Genomic DNA, 21,572 nt, shown 5'->3' on the forward strand with positions numbered 1-21,572 from the left:
TTCTTGTGCAGTCTGGGAACTGAGCCAGTCCAAGTGATACTATAATCACGTGTGGTTTTAATTGCCAGGTCTTAGGGAGTGGTAATGCATATGTGAAAAAAAAAAGATCCCCGCATAAGAAAATCGAGTCTTTAACCTTGTTAATGTGCCCGTATGGTGTTTTCTATGAGCTCAAAAGACTAAACAAAGCAGTCATTGTCATGACGTTTTCACCTTGGAACTGCAGTGTTTACCAATCTCAGGCAGAAACACAGATTCGGACCGTAAGGAGACAACCTGTCAGCATGTGGGATTTGGTTAACAAGTCAGAGGTGGTGTTGCAACAGCAGTCTGGCGAGGAAGGAGCGGCTAGCTGGTCCAGTGGGCATGTGGTGTGGAGGTTAGCTGAATAACTCGAAGCCAGTCAGTTAAATCGAACAATAGACCTTTATTGGTTGTTAGCAACATAAGACCATACAAGCCAGGTCTCCACGGCTCTACTCCGTCCATACATACATGTGCGGGGATGGGTAGGCGTCGGTGCCAGCCCGTTACAATGGTGAGGTCTCTCTCGGAACAGACGCACAGGCAGAGCAGCATGTAACTGCTGCCACACTATATTCACACACACTAGGAGACTCCCCCCAACTACTACACTAGTAGGGCAACACCCCCTAGCGGTGCTAAAACACAATAAGGGTTGTTACAGCGTGCAACAAAGTCCATTTCTACTGCTTTTGCTGCTCTGCTCTCTGTTTCACCTTGTGTGTACAGTATTTGGCTGCTCTGCTCTGTGTGTGTCATGAGAACAGACAGACTAGACACTTTGATTTTCACTTGCTGGTTAGATGTAAGCATTAAAAGGTTCAGGTAAAGACTACTGTTGGACTTGTACATGCCACAGCATTAAGCCTGGACCTTGAACAATTACACTTACACAGTACATTTGAATGTGATCCCAAACACCCATATGTGATGAGTTGGGAGCATCACGCACACTCAATGACAAGGATTCTTCACTCTCATCAACATGAAGCAAGAAGTAAAACGCAAGAAATGAAATCAGGTTTATTTATCCAAATAATTAATCACAAAGGAAAATATGCTGAATGTATGTCAAGTGCCGTTGTACATCCATTCCATCCATTCTCTTCCACTTTTCCTGAAGACTATCCCAGCTGTCTTGTAGTTTGGCAGGGTACACCCCGGGCAGGTCACCAGTCGGTCGCAGGGCTAACACATAGACACAGACAACCATTCTAACCTAACCCTAACTGCATGTCGTTGGACTGTGAGAGGAAGCCAGAGCACCTGGAGAGAACCCACGCAAACATTGGAAAACATGCAAACTCCACACAGAAAGACCCCGGCCTAATAATGGAATTGAACTCAGGACCTTCTTCTGTGAGGCAACAGTGCTAACCACCATGTTTTTTTAGCACATGCATTAACGTAACCACATCACAGTACCAACTCCAAAGGTCACATTGCGTGCATGCATGAGACTGCAGTGTTTGACACCGTGGTAATAACTGTGACAACCGCAATCAGATTTCCTTTGACAAGCAGCTTTTCACCACAACACACAAACAGTGTGGAAGGAAAATAGTTTAAATGATCTATCTGTGGATGCACTTTTGAGTGGCAACTGCAGTGAGCCATACCCTGCAAATTTAATGTGATCATCCACACAGTAATGAAAATCACTCTGTAGTTTGCCATTTGACAACTTTAAATTACAATGAAATAAAATGAGAGGTGGAGGAAACATGAGAGTAAGTCTCTGTTAAGGAGAAAATCTGTGATTTCTTTTTAGGGTTAGTGTGGAAAATATCAGCTGTAACAAAAACAGGATTTGATTTCATTAAAAACACTGACTATCTTAACTATATAATCAAGGTATTAAAACATGATTATTAGGTAGCGTGGAAACAAAAAAGGAGAATTCCAAAAAAATGAACTGGGTCACTTACTGTACAGCTCTCAGCAGCAGTCTTAACCGAACAGTTATTTCCCCCCCCCTTCAATAAAACCTCTGGAAAGCTTTGCAATCACAACCCCATTGCACTCACTTTTTATTGTCTACCAGCTGTTGGAAAACTTTACACTCTGAAGGAGAAGAAAGAAATGGAGAAGTCCTCCGAGGACCCATTTGTACAGCTCCAGCAGTTTAAGCTGCCATCTCTGATGCCGTAGCAGGTGTGCGTCCTTTGTGGGCTTCACCTTAATTCAACTTTCAGAACAACAATAATTAATTCTGGAAAGAAAGAAAAAAAAAAGTAAAAGAAAAGCACAGATGAGTTCTTTTATTTCGAGGCTTTCTGAGCCTTATATTTCATTTTCCCGTTGAGCAGTTCCCACCCAGAGGTCTTCACACCATCTTGCCGCACAACCTGCCAATACCGTGCAAGTACAGAGCGAGAGCGGATCGATACACTTTCAGGCACCGGCAAAGCTGCGAGTATGTTAGTGAGAACAGAGATGTGAAATTGCTCAATCCGAAATGAGGTCCGTCATGCCGGCAAAACCCTGAAGGATATAATGGAATCCGAGCGCTCCGATTCCACCTTTCTACTAAAAGTCATTACACCAAAGCTAATTAGCAGTGCAATCAAAGCTGAACCAAGCAGAGTTGTTACTCAGCTACCTGCTTATTGCTGATTTGTCTGCATATGCGCCCGAGGCTGATGTGAGATCTTAACTTGGAGCACCTTTAAAGCAAAGAGGAAACGCTGGGGTCGATAGGTAGGTGTCGCGCACTATCGGCCCCCATCTGATTGGCCGTTTTCGCAGCTCCATTTCTATCTCTGGGTCTTGTCCAATCATTAGAGGCCAGTATCTCTGGAGTAGGAAGTAAAGATTGTGGGCCATTTAGATCTCTTACAGATCTACTTAATGCTGCCCATCGATCGTCTCTCCCTTTTAAAAACAAATGGACAACTCTGATGGTCCAAATGGCGCTTTTCCCAATTACAGGCTTGGGTGGCTTTCAATCCTTGTGCAGAAACGCTCCGGCCTTAACGTCAGATAACTGCTTAGTGGCTCGAGTGTGATCCCTTCTTGTTGGCGTTGTATCGAAAACACAGAAATACACACGCTCCCTTGTGATGCTGGGGAAACGAATCATGTATTTTCCGTCTATTCCATTAAGAAAATCTTGTTTTGAGCCATTATGGCTTCGATGTCGCTGTATCAGTATTTAGATCAAAATGAGGATTAATATGCTGCGCGCACACGTCTTTTAATAAAGAGTAATTCGGGCTAAGATGAGAAATATTGAATTTGAGAATATAGGGCGCACACGGGAAAAAACCCCACAAACAATTCTCTCTTGAAGCTGCAGAGCTGGCCTCTCCTTCCAGTCAGGTGGGGCTCTAAACACCAGGACACACGCTGTGTTCTACTTAATCTTGGATGAGGAGCAGCGGGAACAGAATCCAAAGAAGGGATGAACAGGGAGCTGGAGGAGAGAGAGAGAAGAGAGCTGCTGTCAACAAGCTCTTATGGTGAACAGATGTGGGGGAACTCCCTCACTACTCCTTAGCCTGGAGCCACACATGCACACACACACCCACACACATATGTATAATGTAACACACACTCGAGAGGAGGAGAAGCAATACAATGGTTTGGAGTAAAATTCCTGGGATGGCTGAGATGGTTGCGGTAGATTTCGCACAGAAAGGCCAAATTTGGAGAAAACCAAATAGGATGTTAAAGTGGATGGTGGTAAACATTCAAACAAGTTCTTATTTATTTATTTGTTTTTTTACGTATCCATTTAACTCTGCGGTTTTGCAAGAATTCCAGTGTCAGTGAGGCCAGAATTTGTTCGAAAAGTGGTCTACATGCTTGATTTATCCTCCTTCCCTGTGCAGGACGGCGTGCCTTATTTGACAGCGAAGCAGACATAAAGCAGCTGCCTCTGCGAGCAGCTTTTAGAAAGAGACGCTATCGGTCAATGGGCCATACTTTAGTCACGCCGCCGAACTCCTGCTCCACCCTGAGCAAGCAAGCAGCATTTACTGTGCATTTATCTTCACACAGAGCTAGTCTTGCGTAATAGTATGGGCCTGCAAAATTCCATCTGTGCTCTGATTTATAGGCTTGTAAGTGAAAGGTAAATTTGGCTGCACAGCGCAGCTATCGAGAACGTCTTTCAAGCGCTGACACTTTTTATTTTCAGGCACCTACCACTTACTCTACATGGCGATGGAAATACTTAGTTTTCCTATCTGTTTACTGTTAATATTATGTCTAATTGTATGCTATTTACATTTACGTTGCTGACTTACTTGAGATAAAGAGTCACTTCAAAGCACCGAGGATATTAACGTTTCCTCTTTCCCTGAGGGCTCCGTATAGTTTGTTTGTACAGTTGTGAATATACTGTTGTTATCAAGTGGAGAGCAAGAACATTCAAGGTGTTTATTGTGATCAAATCTGTCTTCCACATGTTACTGTTATTACATCAATACTTGTGTGATAGGATCGATATTTTGTTCCATTTGTGGTCACTAAATTTTGTTCAATGAATACAATTTTTTGGAAATGAAAAAGTCTGAACTTTGCCACGTCTATTTTATTTATAGCCGACAGCAAATTTACACAAGTGCATTAGAGACGGGCATATTTACATTCCAGCTGTTCAAAACAAACAAACAACTAAAATACATGAAAAGCTGAACAGTTTGTTTTGTTGTATGAACCAGTGATTGTGGAAAGTAAAACTCATCTCATAAATCATGACAAACTGTTCTACCATACCTAGAGGAGGGCTGTGTCATAGCCGTATAATTATTTGTCAGGTAATTTTATTAAAAACACTCCTTTAAAACTCAAAGCACAGTCAGTTCAGGTCAGTGAAGGTGAGTCCAAGCCTTCTATTTGCTAGTCTATCAATCAAAGTGTCGACATCTCGACTTAAGCCTTGATAAAATCCAAATACTTGAGTGCTGAAGCTATGGACATGTTGTTTTCATCTTTGCATCTGTCATCATCAGAGCCAGAAGGACATGTGTTTTGGAGACTGCAAAAAATGCAAAACTATGGTGGCTCTGGAGGCAAATTACGTCATCAACTTATCAAAGTCATTAGACGTCATGATCTGAGGATAACATCTGTTTAGAATCGCATATCTAACAGCACTGCCATACTTGCAGTAATGTGGCAAAAACGAGAAGAGCAGCACCAAGCTAATTTAAGCTTTTCTGATCAAATCTGGATGGAGAGAAAAGGCAGTTTTGCCAAACTTCGGCGCTGTCGCTTTAAACCCAGGAAACACTGAGCTAGCGATTCCTGCTGAGCTTTGTTTCACATAATGTGGATTGAAGTGTAACACTGCAGCAAACAGGATGTTTGACACTAATTATTTATTTGCTTACCTGCAATTCCAGATTACGCAGGCTAACCTGCGCTATTGCACCCCCGTTGTTCGACCTTGGCAGAAATCCATGCACGAAATTGGATTACTTGCAGTCGCTGTTTTTTTCCTTTTTTTTAACCCAAGTAGCACTTTCCACTCTTTTGAAGGATAAGTAAACATTTGGTCAACACATGTAACCCAAATATTTTGTTTAACCATTAACCCAATTTCTTTTTTTTTTACTGTACCTTGCAGCTCGCCTGTGCTTTTCTTTATTATTTGCTGGTTTCATCATTATTCACTTGACAAACAGCAGCTAATAGTCAAAGAACGCTCTGCAGGCCTGGATTAGCTCTAAAGGCTTTCATTCCCCTTCGATTCAACCACCTTGATTACTTTCAATTGGTGTGAACACCTCATTTTCCAGCATAATCTAATTCAACATCATCTCATTTAGCAGCTGATAGAATGAGACCCGAGATAATTTGTTCAGTTTGGTATTGCACTGGGATTAAATGTTTGTCTTACAAAGTAATGATGATGTGCTGAAAATATGAGCCTCCATTAATTTTATGTCTGTGCTCAGACGGGGAATCAGACAGGTCTGCACAGGTTGCATACCAAAGGTGTACTGAAGACAGACGTACCTACTATAATGTGACCTGATATGAGTCAATGACTCATTTCACCTCGGGCAACTTTGCACATTGTGACAAGGGCTCAAAGTATGTAAACAAGTTTTCAGTCTGTGCAAATCTGGCCTATTATCTAAGGACTGCTGAAGATTTGCCTTGTTGACAACTGTTTGTTTCGTGACAGAAAAGCGCACAAAGAAAAATCACTTTGTGGAGGAGGAAAATTCTGATTTGATGTCAGGTTAAATAGCATATGAAGACTTCTTTTTTCTTTCAATTTTCAGCCTTGGAATAACATCTGAATAAATTCTATTCCCATCCTGGTTTAGTTTGACTTGTTGGCTGCCTCTGCTTGACGCTGAAAGAAATAAACAAGGTAACAATGCAAAAAGCAATTCATCATATTCCTTCCAGCACCCAGTCTGACCTTTCGGGCATTTAGAGAAAGTGATTGTCGTCGTGCTCGCTGCAGACAAGAGAGGTGACTATCTGTCAGCGCACTTTAATGTCTTTCATTCTCACGGTGTCCAGACCAGTGGCTGTAGTCAAACTCATGTCCCCAGAGGTCAATCAGTCACCCAGACAGCTGCTCTAAACACCGCTCAGACCTCAGGACAGAAGACTGTGTCTACGAGCTCAGCCAGGTTACCTAACTGATTGCACTGACTTTTAGAAAGAGCCTGAGCAGATCAAAGAGGAGGAGTATTAAGCTTGTGTTTGGAGCTGCAGGAATTTTATCAGTACACAATGAATTTATCCACGTTGGTAAAAAGGCTCTAATTCAGCATCCTTGCTGTGAGACTGGTAACGTGATGGTTTTCTATTCTCAATCTAGATTTGATTTAGTTTTTCAGTATGTTGTTGTGTTTGCTTTTTAGTTGAGCTTCTTCTGTAAGGCTGGTGGAAAAAGGAAAAAAGGAAAATTCTACCATATGCAGATAGCAGATTAAGGATTCTCAGATGTGTGTTATATGTAACTGCTTTCTATAAAAATGGGCCGTGCATGACAATGATACTCCAAACATTACCAGGGTACTTGTGTGAAATCTATGCCTCAGTTGAAGCACGAAAGCTTGGGTATTAACTCTACAAGTTCAGTCCTGAAAAGCTAAATGGGTCATAAAAAAAAAACTGAAGGTACAAGAAGTTAGCGATAATGTCCAAAGTGCATATAGATAAAAATCATCCAATCTCTAGTTTAAAATTGTATTGACATGCAGTGCTAAAATTTATTGTGTGCAGCTATCTGTAACAGAGACATGGTTTGCAGTGATTCTGCTTCAGATTCTGATTAATTTCAGTTGATTCAACTGTTGAAAATAGTAAAGAAAATATATCTGTAAGCTAATATATTATCACTTTCATGACTAAACTAAACTAAAATGAACTTGCAGTAAAGATGAAGAAACGAGAACTGAACACAGTGGTGGAATGAAAATTAGAGATTAACTACGGTGGCCATGGGAGGTCAAATGTACTGTAGTCAGCACTAGTTCCTCCTACACCGAGTGGCGCCTTGGCCAGCTAACAATCTCCATCGACGGCGGCGACTGCTTCATCTTCGTCCCAGGCTATGTCGTTGGTTTTCTGATCATCGTCAGACACCATGTGATCTTTGGTCAGCCTTGCTTTCGCTTGCCAGTGCGCGGGAACCATGTAATGGCAATCTTGGCAAGGCGATGAGAGGGTAGACATAGAATATGGCCCGCAAAGTGGAAGCGCTTTTCGGCAACAACATCGGCTAAGGGGCGGGTGCCTGCTCTTCGTAAGACCTCTTCGTTTGTTATCTAGCCCCGGTTGAAAATTCTCAGGATTTGGCGCAGGCCATGTTGTTGAAGCACGTTCAGGCGTCGAGTGATCGCATTTGTTGAGGTTTCATTTGCGTACAGTGCAGTTGGAATGATGATAGAGTTCAATAGTCTGATCTTGATCCTAGCATTCAGGGAGGTCCAGTTCCAAATACGTTGGAGACGTCGAAGACATCGGCCGCCTTCCCTACTCTGACATCGACATGTCGATCAGAGATCCCGTCATTCGAGATGATGCTGCCCAGATACGTGAAATTCTCTACCTCTTCAGCACGTTGTTGGTTGAACCTTCGTCTTCTTGGCACTGATTCTTAATCCCACTTTCGTCGCCTCCCTTTGCAGAGCCGCGGTCGACTCTTGGAGGTCTTCCTGAGTCAAGCCCAGCAGGGCGATATCGTCCGCAAAGTCCAGATTATGTATTTTGCGATGATGAGAAGCCCAGATGAGAAACCCAGATTGCTACAGAATCAGCAAAGAAATCTCGTGCTTCAAAAACACAAAACTAACAGGAAACAGGGGGGAAAATCCAATGGAAGTAGAAAAAAACAAAACCTCACAGTAACAGGGGAAGGGTTTTTGAGGAGACAGTGATGTCACTATGAAAGAAACCAGAACATGTGAATGATCGCAGTCGTGCTTAAAAGAAAATTCATCGGTGCTTTGAGGGAGAAAATGATGCAGTTAATGTGTTTAAATCATATGATTCATGTTTGGTGTTAGCCATTTACTTTCCCAACTGCTCCTCGAGTTATGGTCTCCACAACAATACATTGTTGTGTTTTGTGAGTTTGGTGTTATTTGTGTATTTTTGCGGCATTTTTTTATTTGCTGATATTTTCTTAGGTTGACATGCATTTGAGCTTTCAGCGCTGCTTTAGCTAACTGAACTTTTGTTTGTTTGTTTGTTTGTTTGTTTTTTTAACTTACACAGATGTCATGATGCATCGTAGATTAAACCCTTGTAACAAGTATTACAGAATCACTGCATGACATCAACATTACTATGGGATGTGTCATTATGAATAAAACTTGAATCTAAAGCTGAATTAAAACTGTTCCCTTATTTGAGCCCACGTTTCAATGTTAAAGAAAACATTTCTCACATTGCTGTTTTGGTCTCGTTAATTTAACCTTTCATTAATCACCGCTATCAGGTCCAAATTTTAATTTGTAATTACACATTCCCATCAACTTTAACCCTCCTCTGTGTTAAGTAATAATTAGCTAATGTTAGCAGGCTAGCTAAAATGGAGAGCATCGTAAACATCATTAAGGGAGATAAATTTACACCTGGGAGCTTTGCTGAGAAGTGGCTGTTCCAGAACAACTCATCAGCCATTACTCAGGGATACAGGATGGAGTTACTAATTCACTCTCCCCACCCAGATTTTCTCAGCTTGTCTTGGGATTCGACTCTCCAAATCCTCTCCCTTTCTGACACTCTTTATTTCATTATTTTTCCGCCCTCCTCACTTCCACATTTGCTTTCTGGTCTGCATGTACTCCCGGAGAGTGAGCACTATGAAGGATTACCCTCCCCAAGATGTAATCCAATCAAAAAAAAAAAAGGAAAAAAAAAAGCAGGAACTGATTTCTTATCTTTCTAAGATGCTGCATTTCCCCTCATCTCTGAGAACACACAGCCAGCATTATCAGTCATTTGATTACCCAGTAAAAGTGGATACAGAACAGCAGCGGTTTCAGCCTCCAGAGGCCTGACTTGCACATTGAAATCCAATTGAAGGCTGTACCTTATGTATTTGTTTAAGATTTGGAAATAATTAACTGGGGTAAAAGCTGTTATGGTTGCACAATGGGATTAAACTAGGCATGAAGGGTTTTTTTAGCTGAAGACATTCGAGGCTTGAGAGCACCTTTTTTTCCTGCCACTTTAATTTTATATGCAATTATATTAAAAAAAGCATCTGTATACCAAAATGTTTCAATTCAGTGGACATATGGCCATTAGCTGTTTTTTCTAAATACTGCATGTGTGTATCTGCACGCTAAATCTGCCTCTCGTGCCGAACTTCAGCTCGGGGCACCGTCAGGCTAACAGATGTTGGTCACAGAGGACAGCTGATCCTGTGAACTAAACGCAGTCGCAAACATGTGTTTCTCGGGCTTCCATATGAATTAAACACATGTAGCAACTATCACCCTGACCAATGATAACATCTTAAGCCTCTTAAGGACTATGAAATGGATAATGAACCCAATTCCAAGCTGATGGGCTTCAGCAGTTTTGTACCTTTTCTCTTTTTTTCTTCTTTTTCTAAATGCAAATTGAACCTTTATAGCTGTAATAGCTTTGTTTTCTATGAGTGTTGATCTTGTGAGTGGGGGTAACTTGAGAGGAAGGATGTTTAAGCAAATCCATTGTCCTGCATTTGACCTAGAAATGGCTGGAGCCTTTGATGGCGGTCTGTCCTGCTGCACTGCCTGGCAGACGTCTCTTTGTTGCAAGCGTTTTGCTGAAGTGTCCTGAACAACGCTCGCTGTAATTGCTAAAAAGGTAATTGCGCTGGCAGGTTACTCAGAGACTTTAGCTCCCCTGAGCCGCACCCTGATCCCTGCATAAGGATGTGATTAACCGCCATCTCCTGTCATTAACTGTAAGGGCTTTTGGCAAGCGGGCTGCTCCAAGTGTGTAATTGTCATATTAGACCCATTGCTTGGTCAGATCAAGTATTGGAATCAAGTTGCTGGTCTGAAGTGGCTGCTGGCACGCCGTGAGTACGAGGCAGAATTGACCGAACTGTTCGTTCTTGTTCCTGCATTAATACGTGACAGCCGAGCTGCCGTGTAATGTTCAATTTGCCAGTTTGCTGACATAACTATGCTCTCCACTGTGAGGGAAAAGAACATTTTTCCCTCTGAATGGTCTATAGCTCAAGGGCCAAACATCTTTAGGTTGACTTCCAGTAGTGGTGCTACCTCATAAACTGTAACATTAAAGCCACGGGAATGAATCATTTGCTCGTCGGTATGAGACAGTAAGTGCCCAAAGCAAGCAGCCAGGCACGGGTTCAGAACAAATAAAGCGAAACGCATGTTTACAGACCTGCAGAGAACCTGTCTTTGTTGTATATCACAGTGTAGTATAGATTGCTGCGAAGAGCTCAATCCCTTGGTTTGAACTGGCAGCAGCAGGCCATTGATCTTCCTCGCCTTCTCAGTGCTGTGATGCCTCTGCAGACAGATGGAAGTGGAGTGGAGGCTGGGTTGGGTTGGGGTGGGGTGGGGTGGGGGGGCAAGGAGTCATCGCTGGAGCATGCTCAGAGATGCATATGTTCAGTGGCCTCTTGATGGTACTTCAGAGACGGGCTCAGTTTTGCTTAGATTGCTTAAGGATGGACTCATCGGGGCAGTTAGCATCACTTTGTAGCTGAGAAAACTGAGTGATGTAGGCAAAAACAAGTCTGTTTTTATGTTGTTTTTTTACAAGGGGGTCAGGGAGAGGGGAAAGGGCAGCAAAGGAAACTGGATGAGCTAGAGCTATATAATAGATATACACACACAGATACATATACATATATATATATATATATATATATATATAAAGCAACAACAAAAAACAAGCATTTTGTTTACTATGACAGATTTAACACATCATGCAAATATTTCCCTGTGGGGTTTTAATAGGGGTCTAGTCAGATGTGCAGATGAATAGACAGTTTTGTTTCATATCCTCATTGCCATTCTGAGGTTCTCCATTTAAAGGGATTTTGTGTGGAGCAGGGATAATGGAGCGTCAGTGGGGAACCCGGGAGAAGAGGAAGGATTTAGATGTGTTTGAATTGACTCAGACATTTTGTTAAGTGTCATTGTGCATGGCCCGTTTATCAGCCCCCCGACTCCTCCCTGCTTTTCATTCATAACCATCCTGCCGTCTCTTTCATGAGGGACTATGGCAGGGATTTGTGTTTGTGTGTGTGCATGTGTGTGTGGTTTAGGAAAGTGGATAAGGGCCCAGACCAAAACAAAGCCCCCACCCGCATCCACCCAGCACCCCGGTCAGGTCCATATTGTGTGTACGGAGTGAATGATGACGGCATTTACACATATACCAAACACACACGTGTGCAGGCAAGCATGTCCAGCGGGGTTAGAGCAACAGAAGTGATAGTGGCCTTTGCTTCGGACCTGAGAGGCCTGGGTCAGCTGGAGGCAGACAATGCTATTGTGCAGAATGGAAAGATGAAGCAACACAGGGACAGAGTGAGAAGGAGGAAAAGGATGAGGGTGGAGATGCAAATCTCTTCCAGCTGCAGTGTTTCACTAAGCTTAACCCCAACAGGCCGGTTCAAGGGGAGTGTATGGTTTACAGATCCCTAACATCTGTATGTGCCGTGCATCGAAAGAGAAAATGGTTACTAATGCAATCAAGGTCTCATTTGCATCCCATAGCGCATTCACGCTGAGCGCGAAACACGATGCTTCTTTGCAGCCTCTGTCTGCTATAGTGTTTAGAATGCTCGGAGCACAGTGTAACAAATTATTACCCTCTCCTACACTCTTCTCTCTGTCTTCCTCCTTGTCTCTGTTTCATTATCTACCCCTTCATTTCACTACAGCTCACACACTGGAGGTTATAGGAAACACTGAAACAGGGTTTAACTATTGCATTAACTGTTTAGGAAGGAAAGTCGTTTTTATACGTAGTACCCCATTTTCAGAGACTCAAATCTAATTGGACATCACCAGTTGTTGTGTTTCATGCACTGAGACGCTCTGCAGGACTTTACTGGATCCACTGTCAGCTGCTGCTTGTTTGTGGGACTCTTTGTCTTCAGTTTTATATCTATTGCACTGAGGACTAGAGACTGGTGAGGCCATTGTGACCTTATTTTCCTTCTCCATTAGCCACTTCTTTGTTGCCTTGGTGGTATGTTTGGTGTCATTTTCAGGCGTGCTTTATACATATTATGAGATCAGATCTGTAATTGATCAGATACTTATTTTACTCAGTCACACCCAAATGAATTTATAGCTTTTATGTCATTTTTCTTGGTTTTTGTTTGATGTCTCTTTCCATTAAAATGAAACTATCATATAAATTAGAGACTGTTTATTTCTTTGAAAATGAGTAAATTTCAGCAAGTAATTTTTCCTCCACTATGTTAGAGAAAAACATCAAATGAATTTTATTTATGTAACACATGCAACCAGATATTTTAAACAAAGACGATCAGGAAATGTTTTAAAAAGGAACACATTGGGGGGGAAAGCATTCATAAAATGCTTCGGAAAAGAGGTTTTGAGGTGAGTTTTAAAATACATTTTTCTGTCTGGACTCCTGGGAGGAGGCAGTTATATAATCCAGGAGCTTAGACCACAAAGCTGTGAGTCAGTGGCTAATCATGGAACTAAATTATGTAAGAAGGCATTAAGAGAAAGGGGAATTACACATTATTTTACACACTACTTCATATGTGGGGAGGAAAAATTCAAAACTCTTCATCTCTGCTTGAGGCTCCAGGCGACAGTAGCTTACATTAACATGACACCTGTAAATCTGACCTGTCTTAGTTTGAATGCATTGTGGGTAATGTAGGAGGCAGCTTTTGACAAGAAAGAAGAATGTCTATAATAAAAAGAGACAATAACCCTTTTTCTGCATTGATCTCAATAGTTTAAAAATTTCTGACGTCCTGAAAGAGTAAAAGTAATTAAAATACCCTGAAGATTTCATTACTTATTAGTTAGTAAACCTCCGAGCTATCGTAAAACTTCAAAGGTCTGATTTGATTTAACTGCAGGAAATGATCATCTTCAGAAGGAACGTTTTAAATGCATTTGTTAAAAAAAAAAAAAAAGGAAAAACGGAAACCCTTCCTCGGAAAAAACACGTCATTGGTTGCATTCCAAATAAACACGTAGAAGCAACGAGCCGGTTAACTCATAGCTCGAGTATTTAACATCCGCTCTATGCCTCTGTTAACATTGTCAACAATGGCCACGCTATTGTTATTGTAGGACGCCGAGGCTATCGAGGACACGGCGAACATCCTCTAAGTGTTTATAGTTGCTGGAGTGAGGAGAGATAAATGAGTGGACCTGGATTTCTGCGTGACTCACTCGGGGAAGATGAGCATTTATGAATAGCAGCTCGGCCGAACAGCGCGGGCCGCTTCCCTCCTGGGTCGCTCAATAGCGCTGGTCAGCCGCCGTGAGCTCCAGGAAACAGATGTGGTCTGATAAGGGGAGAGGATGTGATAATATACATGCCAGTTGTGTGTGTGTGTGTGTGTGTGTATGTGCGCGCGCGTGCATGTGTGTGTTTTCCTATTGTAAATGCCGTGTATTGTTCTCACACTTCCAGCTGCTTCCCTGTTCCTTTCGACCTCTGGGACAATTTGCTCAGGGCAACGCAAGCAGCCGGCTGTTCTCAGAGAGACCAGAGGCCACTACGACCGACGTTCCCCCCCACACACACACAACTTTCATACTGGATAACAGAGAGGTAAATCACAGTTGTTTATTCCATCATCTCAGGTTTCTCTCTCTGTCTCTCTCTTAGGAGCCACGAACCTGAACTGCGCTGGGTTGCGCCAAGCTAGGCCGCTCAGCAGCTTCTGAAGTAGGCAAACGGGAGGGTTGTGAGTGAGTCCGCTGCAATGTGGCGCTTTGTTATGAGCAGAAATGGAAAAGTAAAGTAAATCGCAGCTGTTTATCTGCATCTCTCAGACAATGTTTGCATGGAAAGAGATATGCCTTCGTGTGTGTGTGTGTGTGTGTGTGTGTGTGTGTGTGTGTGTGTGTGTGTGTGTGTGTGTGTGTGTGTGTGTGTGTGTGTGTGTGTGTGTCTTGGCACCAGCGTTCGCACTTGTCCGCCTGTGATTATTTGCAAGTGCAAACTAAAGACAGGATGAGTCACTGCTGGAGCGATTACACACTGCTGGAGCTATTATAAGGGCCAGAGAAGAAACAGACAGTACGGTACAGAACACGTGGGCCCACACCCACACCGGCACATGTCTGAACTTTCATATTAAGATATTCTGTTGACACAACGCTGCAATTATAATAGCCAGGTTTCATTTATTGCTGATCATGCCGATCACTCCCACGAGACTCCCGCGCGGCTGTTTTCTCTCTGCAACGCGGAGAGAAATTATACTCCCAGCACACAGCATTAGCAGCGCAGTACATCATTTTTATTCCACGCTGGATGCATGATCTCAACCTTTATCAGGCTTATAAAAAGGTGACCTTTATATAAAATAAGCACAGACCCTCCCTTACATGAAGCTAATTCCAGGCAACATGACGCAGGTGTTAGCATGGAATATCAATGCTGCTATCTTCCCTCTTTTTTCTTTTTTACAGGTTGCAACTTTGCCTCTGAGCGGGGAAACTTTCCCCTTGGTGATATGGACTCGGTGAAAGATATTCCTGTGTAAAATTCATGAATTCATAACTTTTGAGGGTATATTTCACTACTGATCTATTGGGCCGTGATAAGAATTCAAAGGTGAATGGAGCTGGAGGACATCTTCAAAGCGGTCGAGGACATCACAGGAAAGCCAATGAGGCATGTTGCCCTCCTCCGACATCCTCGGAATACATTCTATGTGCCTCTCTGCAATGCGATGCACTGTCAGAGAAAATCAGATGCCATCGCAGCCCGCTGCCATTAATTTGATTTACACTGGGTTTCAGTCAAACTCTGACAAAAAGAAAAGGTGGCGTCGGCAAGTTTTAGCAAAGACGTATGAAGAAGACGAACGTCGATAGCCACGCTCGCACTGAAGGACACAGTTAATCACAAAAAGGCTGCATTTAGCAACGTTTAGGACTAGCAGCCACGTGGGCTCAGTAGTTTCCCCTCTTCCCAGCTTCACTATCAAAGCTAACAGCCTTTAGCATCTGTCAGTCCAAGTGGATAACCTCTGGTAGATACAAGAGGACAAGGAGGCAATCAAAGGTGTTGGTTCTGCTGGAGTTGACAGTGGTCGGCTTCTGGAGGGGATCAAGGCCTTTAAACCTTAAAGCAGGCCCACTCCCCTGTGTGTCCCCTCTTAGCCCCCCTTAAACTAAGCCACAGAGGGGTCTGGTTTGATTTAGGTCCATAGGGATCTGATACAGCTCTCTTCTGCTCTGCTGGAGGGACAGAAGCAGAGAGATAGAGAGCAGGGAAAGGAGGGAGGTAGTCAACATCTATCACCTATCGGTCCATCACTGCAGGCCAGGTCAAAATATTTGACCTCAAACACTTAACGTGAAATAGAGAGTAAAGAAAAAAACATAAGTGCATTTGTGAAAGTATCTGCTGATTGCAATATGAGTGGCAAGTTCCCGCTTTTTTTATTAAAGAGCAGAGAATGCACTTCTTTTCCGATCAGCTTAATCTGAGGATTGTTGCAAATTGCTTTGTAAGCTGGATTCTCATCACAGCGTCGCCCGTTGTCAGACTGGCCAAATTTGTAGTTCGTGGTGTGATCAAGGCCGGTCATCTATGCCTCACTGAATTTTATGGCTCAGACCTTCAGATACACTCAACACAGCAATGAGGAAAATATGTTTTACCATTGGAAAAGGCTCTTCCGTGAAGGGAAGCTCCCCGAGAGACATGCAGAGTAAGGTTATGGAACAAAAGCTTGCCTTGCTCGAACGTTATTGTGGTTCATGTCATGTCTGCTTGGAAAGCACACTGTCTACTTTGGCAATCACAGTGGACAGTCCCAGTGTGTTATTCTGGACAGAAATATGTTGAAAACATACTCGACGTTTCCTTGAAACTGGGACATTTCGGCTTACGAGTCAACGAATTTCAAAATGTGACATTTGTGGCCTCCTTTAAGTTAACCCTCGAAATAAAATGCTACACGGAGCCAAGGTTTTATTGTGAGGTGGGAAAGGTGAAGGGTCGCAGGGAAAGGCCAGGTGAGCCCTGCCTCCGGGCCAACTATCTGTCATCATGCAGAGGGGACGAGCGCCACGGCTCGGTGTGCTCAGTCCACCATGCACACAAATCAAGTCTGTCCACCCGTTTCAAGTGTGCACGCATGCATGGAAACACAAATACATCCTCAACATATAACAGAAGATCTATAATTGCATCTTGGCTTTAGAGCAGGGGGAAAAAATAACTGAGGCCTGAGCTCGCTGATAATGCTGCGAAGTCACAGGATATTTAAACAAATTGACTTACGTCTGGTTGAGCACGTTTGTCTATAAATCTGGCTCTGTTTTCAGAAGCGTCGGGCTCACTGTTCATTTCCCAACTCCTTTGAGAGACATAACCCCCGGAGCTTTATGTATTGAAAGAATGTGCTGAATGCGTCTCTCTTTCTTGCAGCTCAGGGATGCTAAAACATCCCACCTGCAAAACCCAAATTAAAAAAAGCAAGCAAAAAGCTGTAAAATTGATTAATCCGGTCAATGACACTCAATATGGTGTTTCTTGTACTCGCGACCACTCGGGGGGCTAATGTCTTGCCCTTTATTGGTAATTACTCGCAGCCTGCATCCTCAAACATTACACATATGTGGAATGATATCTTCATATTTACTGTCTGCCTTTTCATCGCTGACAATAAGCCAAGGGAGGAGGGGGTGCGGATGAGCGCAGAGTGTGTGATGTGCTCAATGAGACAAACAGAGAGAGCATTAATTATTCAACGCTCAAATCACAAAAATAAAGATGGCAAAACCAAATTGTTTTGAAAATTTCCTGAGGAAAAAGGAATGTTGGCAAGCCTCCCAAAATGCTGTTTGAAAATGCTCTTTGAAGGTAATGAGGCATGCTTGTGGCACACAGAAGCAAGGAGCAGGGCCACAGCAAAGCAGCTCGCTCTCATCTGGGGCTCTTTTTTGCTTACATATCACTTTAGTAAGGCACGTGTAGTACATTTCTAATGAAGCGCAGGATCACGCCCTACCCACGCTAAGGGCGTTTGTGTGTAGAGGAGTTAAAGGAAGTAACAATTCAAACTGATTGAAATTAACATTTTTCCACCAGGATAAAACTGATATCAGTCTTAGCCCTATTAAAAAGTACATCACTCTATCCACTGCAATGAGCATTGGTGTTGTATTAAACTTATACTGGCCTTTTTTATGGGTAATGAGATATGAGAGAATCTCCTGTCGGGTTGTTAATAATACATGTGAGGTACAAGAGAAAATCATTTTTTTATTGTTTCTCCAAAAACCTTTCACATTGTGACGATGAAGAATGTAAAGCGCGTGGCTATTAGCCCGGTTTTGGGTAGTAAAAGATAATATGGGCATCATGAAGAATTTATGTGAAAAAAAAAGTTTCAAACTTCAACAATCTTTTTTATTTATGTAAATGGATAGGTTGGGGAACTATGAATTTCCATCAGAACTAACCCCGAGCACAATAGTGAAACCATAACTGATGTAGCGAGGGTTTTGAAAGAAAAAAGAAAAAGGGTTTTATTCAAACACTCGTAAAAAGGTTTAATAACGAAGGTTTTCGTCTTGCAAACCGAACCTTGCTCCTCATAAAGGTAAAGAATTAAATTTGTAGGGAAAACAGATCTTTGTGGCTGATGCTTTCAACCTGTATTCTTTTTAATGGCCAGCAGGGCTCAACTGTTGTGGTCGCAAAACAGCGAAAAACTGAACTTTGTTTAAACATGTCAGACACAAGTTGTGAGCCAATGAGTGCAGTTTCACATCGAGATCCTCCCTTCGTTTGGTTAAAGCACCAATATGACAAATGCCCTGCACATGTGACTTCATGATCAAATGGGTGACATCACAGAGGCTACATCCACTGTTTATGCCCACTATGGTTTGACTTCAACACACTCTCACTCCCAAAGCGTAACATTTTCTGCTAGGTGACAAATCGTCGGTATATTACGCTTCCAGCCACCCAACATGTCCCTATTTCGAGTTCAGAAAAATTAGGAAACATGAGAACCGTTTGGAATGAATCTACACATATACGTTGATTTTACTTTAATCGCTTTGGAAAACACTATCTAACACGAGGTAACAAGGTAGTGGTTACGATTAGGGATAAGGTTCGGGGTAAGGCTGGACTACATGGCTGGAACGTGTGTTACCGCGGGAGCGTCATTCTATTCGAGTTCATCCACAATCCGACGCGTAGCATAGGAACGAGGAAGGTCACGTTTCGCATTCCCATGGAACGCCTCGGGACGTGACAAATCGTCAGTATATTACGCGTCGGGAGTGAGAACTAAGTTTAAGTTACAATGACTTGAAAAAACATGTTATTGACATTACGGCTAGTTTATGTTTCAGTGAATTGCCAAAAGAATTGCTTTCAAAATTTCAATTCAATTCAGTTTTATTTATATAGCGCCAAATCACAACAACAGTCGCCTCATGGGTTAGGGTTATAATAGGTGCGAGGTCTTTTTTTCGCACCTATGAAAAAAATTGTGCGTTACGTAATGATTGCACTGATTTTTTTAACACATTCAGTCGGTCTTTCAGAGGTCGTGCGTGCAACGATCTCAGTCTCTGGGCAATCACTTTCAATCAAAAGGTGATTGCACAGGTTGCCTGGTGGGAGGCAAATTGTCTCCAGCTACAGCTCTGCAAACGTATGCAAATAAATGCAAATCCTAGTTCACAAATGCAGACAGATTGCCAACAAGTTTTTAGCAATCTGAGTCGGTCTGCCTGCAACAGGGGACTGAACTCAGCTGACTGTCATCTGGTTAAATTATTTATTTAAAACAAAGTTGCCAGGGCCGTGTGACATTTTGCAGTTAAATCACAGCTCTGCAGCAACTACATGACTATTTGTGAAGGAAGTTTTGGATTTCTCTGTGACATTTTGGCTGGAATTTGAATGTTAGTAGTTGTAGTAGTAGAAATTCTGCTTATGTAGTTGGCAACAGATTTGCAATTTTACCACCATCTTAATGCACGAAAGGCAATTTGTGGCTAAAAAGTGACAAAAGTGATCGCAGAGCTGGATGCTGTCTTTCAAGTGGACATTGGAAAAGTTCAATGCACACGGTCACGATAATTTTGGTCGTCTCCAACCGTTTTTCCCCTAGTGGCGTCTGACCTTTGAAACCCTAAGAACAAAAGTGGGCAAAGCTGGCTTTAAACCAATTTCACCAATTGCTTTAGCATTTAAATCATCTGTTTATTCATTTTACATTTGATAAATGCTGGAAAATCCTGAAGGAACATAAATGAGCATGGTTAGCTTATTTAAACATCTCCCAAAACACAAGGATATGGCACAAGAAAACGGGGCAATACAAAAAAGAAACTATGTGCCTCTTCTTACTCACTAGTGAGAAGGTGTTATGTGAGAAGCTATATATATATATATATTTATATAAGTTACCAGCTAGAACCGCTTGTTTAAAGAGAGTATTGTAGGTGAAATTGGATTTTTAATGCGCAATCCACACTGAAACTTGCCCATCAAATCTGTTCTGTGAGAAACAGATGAAGAGGAGGAAACCAAATCCAGCTGATCTGCAATGCATTAGCAAGCACACTAACAGTATGTTACAGCCCATTAGTGGTTAACAATGATAGCTGATTTTCAGATGGCACAGATAGCCATTACTGTAATTCGCTCCAGCCTGCGTCAACTCCCCAATGACAACCGTTGCTTCCGGCCCTGACATTAGATCAATAATGCAAAACCTCCTTAAAGTTCTGCCTTGTGGTTTCATTTAAAAGAGGCTCCTCGCAAACTAATGATGCAGGTTAATTGGCTTGTCATCGTTTGAGAGTTTCCTGGGAAAAGGAACAGTAGCTGTTTAAAAAAAGGATGCTCCTGGGAAGTGCCTTGCTCCCTCTGTGTAATGCCGCTGTAGTTTTATTGATGGTTTTGCCATGTCTTGACTGACCACCAAATCGCTTCAGTTGTGTGTATTTTGCTTTTCACAGTGTCAAAGCAGTTAAAAAAAACTGTTTGCCTAGGAAAAAGCAAGAAAAGTTGCTCAGATGAAGAACTTTGCAAAAACCAGGGTTATGACATGCTTTTCACGCTGTATGAATCCAAGAATAAATGAATGCAGAAATAATACATGACTGAAAACTCAAGAGGCAGATATTATGTCCATGGATTTCTACATAAGCTGCGAAACTGTCCTTGAGCAAGACACTTAACTCCTGTCTGTTCATTCCTCACAAGTGGCTCAGGGGACTTCAGACATGTACACAGAGACCTGCATGCATTCAGCTGGTCAAACATATGGTCCATTATGTACGCTCTGTCCGTACCGTTGTCCTGTCTGCTTTCCTCCGCACAGATCACCCAAGGGGTTAAGCCACCACCTCCATCGATTGCCACCGCTTATTAATCAGACTCTGGGTGGACACTACCAGGCCTCCCATTTGTTAGTGGCTCTCCAACAGGATGCCATTAGAGTGTCACAGTCTCACATTATCCTGAATAAGTCATGAGCAGGCCGGTAAAGCTGCAACTTCCTCCCACATTAGGATAAATGACTTTCAGGCAGGCACATTTCGTTAATATGCATGCAAAGAGGACAAGTGAGGAGGAGCGAGGCAGGCGGGCAGACAGACAGAGGTAGAAAGAAAGGCAGATAGATGAGCATTAGGGACTGGGAACAAGCTAAAGTCTCCATAGAGAGAAGGACATTCAAGATCAATTGCTGAGAGAAGATGCAGACTAAGTGCTTTCGTTACGGTGAGGGAGGCAGAATTAAGACTACTTGGCCAGACCTTGAATTTGGTAGATACACAGCAATATTACTGATAGTGCAGTTAAGGGCAAAGTTTATTTATTTATTTACTTTTGATGTATGGTGAGAACTGGGCAGTGAACTCCAAAATGGTAGC

Source organism: Astatotilapia calliptera, chromosome 9 (assembly GCF_964374335.1).
Source record: "Astatotilapia calliptera chromosome 9, fAstCal68.1, whole genome shotgun sequence".
NCBI classification, from domain to species: Eukaryota; Metazoa; Chordata; class Actinopteri; order Cichliformes; family Cichlidae; genus Astatotilapia; species Astatotilapia calliptera.